Source organism: Pinus tabuliformis, chromosome 7 (assembly GCF_031772625.1).
Source record: "Pinus tabuliformis cultivar Carrire ecotype Pingquan chromosome 7, CPIR1, whole genome shotgun sequence".
Taxonomy (NCBI): domain Eukaryota; kingdom Viridiplantae; phylum Streptophyta; class Pinopsida; order Pinales; family Pinaceae; genus Pinus; species Pinus tabuliformis.
Window position 1 is genome coordinate 1,829,608,511 of NC_142293.1, and position 8,990 is coordinate 1,829,617,500.

The window sequence follows — 8,990 nt, forward strand, 5'->3', positions numbered from 1 at the left end:
AAGGTGCATGAAATTGCATGTAGGATTGCCTTTACAATTTTGGGTAGATGCTATAGATACTGTTGTTTATCTAATAAAAAGAGGGCCTTCAAGTTTCTTGGATGGTGGTGTTCCAGAGGAAGCATGGACAAGTAAACAGGTAAACTACTCTTTTTTAAAGCCTTTTGGTTGTGAGGCCTTTGTCCATATTGATAAAGAAAATAGAACAAAGCTTGAGGCAAAGTCAAAGAAATGTACCTTTATTGGATATGGTGTTAACGATTTTGGTTATCATTTATATGATTACGAAAATCACAAAATCATTAGGAGCAGAGATGTAATATTCAATGAAAAGGTCTTGTATAAGAATCAGTTGCAAGAAAAGAAATAGGAAAAAGAAAACAAGGAATACGGAGTTCTTGATGAAATCACTGAAAAAGTAAAGGTGCCTGAAAATAATAATAATCAACAACCACAACAACAGCAACCACCAAAATAGCATCAGGCACCCCAAACCCCTGAAAGTGGTGTTAGAAGATCTACCAGGATAAGTAGACCCCCTGAACGATACTCTCCTTCATTATATTATTTGTTGTTGACTGATTCTGGTGAACCTGAATGTTATGAAGAAGCAATGCAGGTTGAAAGCAGGAAGAAGTGGGAGGTAGCCATGGAAGAAGAGATGGACTCCTTAATGCATAACCAGACTTGGGACTTAGTCAGGTTGCCTACAGGAAGAACTACATTGAAGAATAAATGGGTTTATAGGGCTGAAGCAAGAAGATGGAGGAAAACAGAGGTACAAAGCTAGCCTTGTGGTGAAGGGGTTTGCACAAAAGAAAGGTATTGATTTTGATGAAATATTTTCTCCTGTTGTTAAAATGACTTCAATCAGAACTATTTTAAGTCTAGTAGTAGCTGAAGATTTGTATCTTGAGCAGTTAGATGTAAAGACAGCCTTTCTCCATGGGGATTTGGAGGAAGAGATATATATGCAACATCCACAAGGATATGAGGTGAAAGGGAAGGAGAAACTAGTGTGCAGGTTGAAGAAGAGCTTGTATGGCTTAAAATAGGCTCCAAGGCAGTGGTATGTAAACTTTGACAAGTTTATGTCTGAACAAGGTTATACTAGATGTCAGTCTGATCATTGTGTTTATCTGAAAAAGCAAAATGAAATAAAATAATTACCTTCCCCTATCACGCAGAAGGTAAATCTTTGTACATAAATTTAGCTTTCTAAAGCTATAGTTGACGAGCATTTCACAATGATTCCACCTCCTAAATTTAACCAAGGTATTTATATTCCTTTCTAGGTGAATTGGAACTCAATTCCACAAATTTACTTTTGTCAAACAATAGGTTGGAAATGTTTCGTCAAACAATTGCAAACAATTGTAAATTTTATTGTTTTGCCTATCGATAGTAGCCCAATCAAGCGTAAAGTTAGAACCTTGATTTGATACAACTTTATAATGTCCCCTCTCTTTTGTTGGGCAACATTATCACATAAATACATACAAATCCTAAGTGAAACTCTTAGTGAAGCGAAAACCCTTCGAGATCTAACACTCGCACGCAAATGTGAAATGTTTAGAATACCATTTATCACACACACACACACACACACATATAGCCCCAAGGGTTAGCTCAGTTGGTCAATTTCGCATTGCTAAGTACCTCGACAGTTGGGAGGTCATGGGGTCCAATATCCTCAACGCCCTTGGGGTTAGGCCCTACTTGTATTTTTCCCATGGATGTAACAACCACCTTGTGTCTGTAAACCACCCTTGATACACACACACACACACACACACACATATATATGTGTGTGTATATATATCAAGGGTGGTTTACAATCAATATATATATATATATATATATATATATATTGGATTTTATTAGTTTACATTGGAATATTCAACAATATAATTATCACATTAAATTTTAAAAATGCATGCTAATAAATTTCATAGTGGAAATTAATTGACCAATAATTACACATAATCAGTAATGAACATTGCACATAAAATTGGATGCTTATCTTGCATAAAAGTGGAAAGTAGCTGCAGGCTCTCTATGTTCCGCCTAGCCATAGACCTTGTGGTTCATCAATATCAACCATGGGTCTAGGGCTACAAATCCACATGCAATAAAAGAAATGATAAATAACCAAAATAACATGTTCATGGCCAGGGTATAAACCCCACAACCATGACTTCAACCTCTATAATAATTGACGAATAATTACACATAATTAGTAATTAACATTGCACTTAAAATTGGACACGTATCTTGCATCAAAGTGGCAAGTAGCTGCAAGCTCTCTATGTTCCACCTAGCCATAGACCTCGTGGTTCATCAATATCAACCATGGGTCTGGCGCTACAACTCTACATGCAACAAAAGAAATGATAAATAACCAAAATAACATGTTCATGGCCAGGGTATAAACCCCACAACCATGACTTCAACCTCTATGTTTCGCTTCACCTATACTTGTGTCTAGGTGGCGGCTTACATCCAACTAGGAAATTCTCAACAGCAGGCTTCCAATCCCCCATACCTACACCCTAATGATGCCTTATAGATAGCCAAGAAGTTATAAACAATATGATTCCAATTCCCCCATACCTACACCCCAATGGTGCCTTACAGCTAGCCAAGAATTTCTCAACAACAGGCTTCCAATTTTCGATGTACTTGTACTCCTATAACACCTTACAACCAACAAGGAATTTCTCAACAAGTAATAGAATGATGGTTCATGACAAAGAATGGTAATGATAGTGAAAATTGAAGGATGGTAATTAAAATTGATGGCAATACTTCCCCCTAAATGATTAATGGTCTGATGCTAAAAAATTATATATTACAAAGCAATGGAACACATAAAATATTGCAGAAACACAAACACAGAAAATGCATAAAACAAGAGAGAAACTAATATACACATTTAACCAAATTTGGGCTATGTCCATGAAGAAATAACCAGTCCTTCCTTTTATATTATCCAACAAAATTAAAGATATAGCGTACAACAAATTTGTTGTAATTTCCTCTTGGCTCTCACATAGTCTCCTCTATGTTTCTCACTCAGAATACACACATACACAACCGTAATACAATTCCCTCATATAAATAAAGGGGCTTCCTTCTAGGGAAAAAAACCTAAATTAAACATAACTTCTATGATCAGATCATTTGCCTAATAAATGGCCTAGATTGACTATGAAATTACAATATTTTACAAGGCAATTTCACATCTATTTTTAGCTTCGATGTTGGGGGGGGGGGGGGCGCGGGGGGCGCTCAGAAAATCGTTGTTTCCCCGCTTGAACCCCCCTGACAGTGATTAAACGGATGAAATTTCCACCCTATTAGGAATTAGAGTCCAACATGGTTATACCTCTATGTAAAGAAGATAATCAGGCTCCACACCCAACAATCTCCCACTTGGAGACTAATTATAGCAACTCCACCATTGCTTCATTTGTTGGACAATGCTTCCACTTTGGACCTATTTGTTTGATCCAAGTGGATATTAGTGGCCACCTGCCTATTCCACTTGGTCCCCCACCATTGTTTCTTTCAGTTTTTCAGTTTCCTTATTTGTAGCACAATTTACTATTTTTGGCAGTTTTTCGGGTCCTAAACTTCCGGAGCTATTTTGAGGCCCTAAACGACGTTTTTTGGGAAAACTAGGACCAGCAATGGTGTCACTGCTGGTCATTCAAATCTTGTAGTCCTCGGATAGATATTTCTAACAAGGTATTATGCGCGTCACACAGAGATCAGATGCCAAAGTTATGACCCCAAGAAGTTGATGTACCAATTTACCCAAATTGGGCCCATAGTTTGGCGCTTCATCTCCTAGGGTTAGGTTTTTGGATGTTTAGGGTTTTATATTGTTTCTCAATAATAAATAGGCCTTTGAGCTTCATTATAATATAGTTCAGAGGCATGTAGCTGCCACATCTATTCTCAGAGATAAGCTACCATCACACGACCTAGTCTTATTTCCATTATGTTTATAAGCATGTTTCAATATTTGATATTAATGAAATGAAGTGTTGTTTCTGCTGCATCTTTTTATTTATGTTTATATTTGTAATTTGTTGCGTTCCTATTTAAATCTGGATCAATGGTATCAGGGCGTTCTGCTCTTTCTCTGTTTTTCTTTGCATGTCCCCAATGAGGTCAGGATATAAGGAGTTAGGGCTCGATCTAGTTGAACTTTTGCAAGATTAGCCTCGCAAACCCCAATGACTGCCCATGGGGGAAGAAAAGAAAGACGAGGGGGCAAGAGATCCTATCAAAATATTGCTCGAGGAGGCCCTCGAGAAACAAAGGAATGCGATGATGGATAACTTTGCCTAAATCCTTCAACGGTTGCCCACCAGCGGCGCATCCACATCTAGCAGCCACTCTAGAGGCTCCACTCCTTTTAAGGTACAAGTAAACTTTGAAATTCCCATATTTGAGGGCCAAATAGATGCATACGCCGTAGATAAATGGTTAAATCTACTAGAAGGATATTTTTCTGTTCATGATTTTTCCAGCCGAGAAAATATTACTTTTTCTCTTCTCAAAGCCGCCCCCCACGTCAAGGACTGGTGGGAAACCTACTACGAGCAAAAGTATGAAAGTACGACCTAACTTTTTTAGCTGCACCCACTTGGAATATGTTCCAGGATGCCATCAAGGAGTAGTACTACCTTGTCGGGAGCTATGAGGATAAATACATAAAGTGGACAATGCTGCGATAGGGAAGGGACCAAGATGTGATAGAGTTTACCAATGTTTTTCATACCATTCGCACGAAGTTGGGTATCAAGGATTCTGAGAAAAATTTGGTACTCAAGTACCACAGCTACCTACACAAGTACATCCAGGATGAGATGGAGTTCTTGGACATCTCCTCGCTTGGCATGACGTACCGATACACCGTCAAGATCGAGCAGAAGTTTAAACAGAAGAAGCTAGACTTTGGGTCTACGAATCTGAAGTATGGGAAAGGTGCCCCCAAACTGCAAAACAAAGTACAAAGCCAAGGCAAGTCCACCCAGGACAACCTGCCAAAGCCGCAAGCAAAGAACAACACTGCGAAGCCAAAGAAGGACACAGGAAAGTGGTGTGACTTCCATAAGAGCTCTACTCACAACACAAGTGAGTGTCAGGCCAACCAGTCACTTGTGGCCGAGCTAAAGGCTTTAGAATCAGATGCATGTTCCAACTCTGAGTCAGAACCCGACATGGGGAATGACAAAGGAAAGCTGATTATCGATGTGGAGCCCAATGCCACCATTTCCACCATGAAGATCCAGAAGGAGGAACCTAAAGATCTAGAGGAGGAGGAGTGCCTCTTCCACTCCCAGATGCAGATAAAGGGCTCCCCGCTACAATTCATTGTCGACATCAGCAACCAAAAGAACCTCATTTCGGTAGAGTTCATGAAACGGCTGGGCTTACTGACCATAGCACACCCACAACACCATTTGATGGCTTCACCAGGGACAAGATCTTCGCGTGAGCCAGCAGTGTCGCCTCCCATACAACATCAAGTCCTTCACAGATGAGGTATTATGTGACGTTGCTCCCCTTGATGTTTGTGATGTATTATTAGGCCAACCATACTTGTGGAAGCGAAATTCTTTGTATGAGTTAAGGCCTCGTGTTGTTATTGTTACTTTGGGAAATAAGTTGTATAGGATACCAAAGGTATCACCACCTACCGCCATCTCTTTGGTTACTGTAAAACAATGCAGTAAGCTCATTTCCAAAACTAGGAAATTTGTTTTCCTGATGATACACCCTCAGGGAAAGAAGAAGACAGTGACCATGACCTTTAGACAGGGCCCGTCCGCCCGACAATAACAAATGGACAAGGTCGTGGAGGAGTACGAGGACATCTTCACCTCCCCCATAGGGGTGCCTCTGCACTGTCAGGTCAAGCACTCCATCGATCTAACCCAGGTGCGCCATTTCCCAATGGACCAATCCATCGATGCTTTTTTCTAGAGAACGATGAAATCAAGAGCAAGATTCAAGAGCTTCTGTATAAAGGTCACATCCGGCCAAGTTCATCGCCCCGTGGAATCCCGATCGTGTTGGTGCAGAAGAAAGATGGGACTTGGAGACTCTCTATTGACTATCGGGCACTAAACAAGATCATTGTTCGGAATAAGTACCCGATCCCACAGATTGATGACCTTCTAGACCAACTCAAGGGGGGAAAATATTTCAGCAAGATCGACTTGAAGTTCGGATATCACCAAGTACCAATCGAACCCTCCAATGTGTGGAAGACTGCCTTCAAAGCCAAGGAGGGCCTTTTCGAATGGTTGGTTATGCCTTTCAGGTTAACGAATGCTCCTACAACCTTCATGAGGTTGATGGATGACCTCTTACATCCATTCACCGACTCATTTGTAGTGGTATACTTGGATGACATCCTAATATTCAACCATAGTTGGGAAGAACACCTCCACCACATCCGACAGGTTCTCCAAACACTACAACAACACAAGTTGTGTGCCAATTTGGAGAAATGCACTTTTGGCATGACCCAAGTTCAGTATCTGGGATACATTATTGATGAACATGGGGCTACATGTGGATCTAGCCAAGATAAAAGTCATTCGAGATTGGCCAGCCCCAACCACTCTAACAGAGCTCCACATCTTTCTGGGCCTTACTAATGTCTACTGCAGGTTCGTGTTGGGATTCTCTCATATCACTTGGCCCTTGAGTCAAGTCACCAAGGGAGGAGTGAAAGAAAAATTATTTTGGTCTAAATCTCAACAGAAGGGATTCACAGAGTTGAAACATTGCCTCTGCTCTACACCAGTGCTCACTTTACCAGACTTGCAACAACCATTTGAGATCAAGACAGATGCCTCTAACTACGCTATTTGGGATGTCCTTACTCAATAGGGGCATCTAGTTGGATATCATAGTAAAACACTTTCAGACACAGTCTGGAAGTATCGCACTTATGACAAAGATATGTATTGCATTATGCAGGCCTACCAATAATGGAAAAATTACATTTTCACAAAGGAAACCATCATCCACACAGAACACCGACCCTTGAAGTTCATATAGATGCAAGGGAAGTTGCAGAATGATCGCCATCAGAAGTGGTCCACATATCTGCAATAGTTCCATTTGAATATCAAGTATAAGAAGGGTAGCACCAATAATGTTGCAAACTTCCTCAACTGACCACCGATCATGGCGTTAACCACCATGCTTAACTCTTGTGGGCACGAGACTTTTGATTAGCCACTTCTCTACCAAAGCGACCCAACATTCAGCCACACATATTAGACACCCTTGGAGGGTTAGTAAGTTCCAGATTTTCACCTCCAAGATGCCCTGTTATGCTACCTGGGACACCTTTGTGTTCCTTCAAGCGGGCATGCCAAGATGATTTGGGAAGTGCACTGCAGTCAGGCCGCTAGGCATTTCGAGGTAGAGAAAATGGTGGCAGTACTACATAAGTATTTCTATTGGTCGAATATTCAATAGGATGTCAGGAAGTACATTAGATCTTGCACTTCCTGCACCATTGCCAAACTGGCCATCAAGAAGCAAGGCCTCTATACTTCGCTTCCTACCCCTAGTCGACCTTGGGAATCCATCTCCATGGATTGCATGTCAGGCCTTCCTTCTACTAAGCATGGTAAAAATTGTGTTTTTGTGGTCGTTGATAGATTCTTGAAGATGGCCATTATAATGGCCTGCAAGAAGAATATCACAGCAGAAGCCACTGCTAAACTCTTCTTTAAATGAGTGTGGGTACACTTTGGGATCCCATAGTCTATCATCTTAGATCGGGACAACAGGTTCCTCATTACATTTTGGTCTAGTCTTTGGTTGATGTTGGACACCAAGCTCACTAAGTCCACAACTTTCCATCCCCAAATTTATGGCCAGACAGAGGTCATCAGCACGATGATTGTACACATTTTGTGCATGTACAACTCAAAGAATCCATGCACATGGGATGAGAGCCTCTCCTATGTCTAGAACAACTATAACTGGGCTCTCCGCAACTCAAATAGCCACAAAACTTTTCAAGTGGGCTTGGGATTCCAGGCACTATGTCCCATTGATGTGGCCATGCTGTTTGCAACTACTCAGGCAGATTCGAATCATGTCCAATCCGAAGCTGATAAGGCAAAAAACTTCACTGAGAATATCCAACATGTCTGCCAGCACATTCATGACATTCTGGAGAAATCAAATGCCAAGTGCAAGCAGCGACATGATCAACGTTGGGTGCCACACAAGTTTTAGGTGGGTGACAAAGTCTGGTTGCATTTGCAGAAGGAACACCTTACCGAAGCCTATCGAAAACATAGACCACTCAGATATGGTCCTTACACCATTACCAAGGTTGTGGGAGACAATACATTTGAGCTCAGCATCCCCCATTCCTTCGCCTGCACCCAGTGTTCAATGTGGATCGCCTTCGACCATACTTCCCACCATTGCTGGACACATCATATATTGCAAAACAACTCACACCTACAGAATTAAATCCAGATTGCATGGAACAAGCCACAACTGATCAAATCATGGACACGTATATCAGGAACACCCGACAATAAAGGATCCAACTATATCGAGTTGTCAAAGTAGTCCAACTCCTTCACCAGGGCAAGTGGTTCACCAAGGACCAATGTCAACAGAAGTTTCCTAATCTCATGGAGGAACTCAACACAATGGGGACCATTGCTTCCTAAGGGGGGAGGAATGATCCAGGTGGATATTGGTGGCCACTCGCCTATTCCACTTAGACCCCCACCGTTGTTTCTTTCAGTTTTTCATTTTCCTTATTTGTAGCACAATTTACTATTTTTGGCAGTTTTTCGGGTCCTGAACTTCAGGATCCATTTTGAGGCCCTAAACGACGTTTTTTGGGAAAATTGGGACCAATAAACATACACCAATGTTTCTCATTCAAAATTTTTAGTTCTTGGGTAGATCTTTCTAAAGAGGTA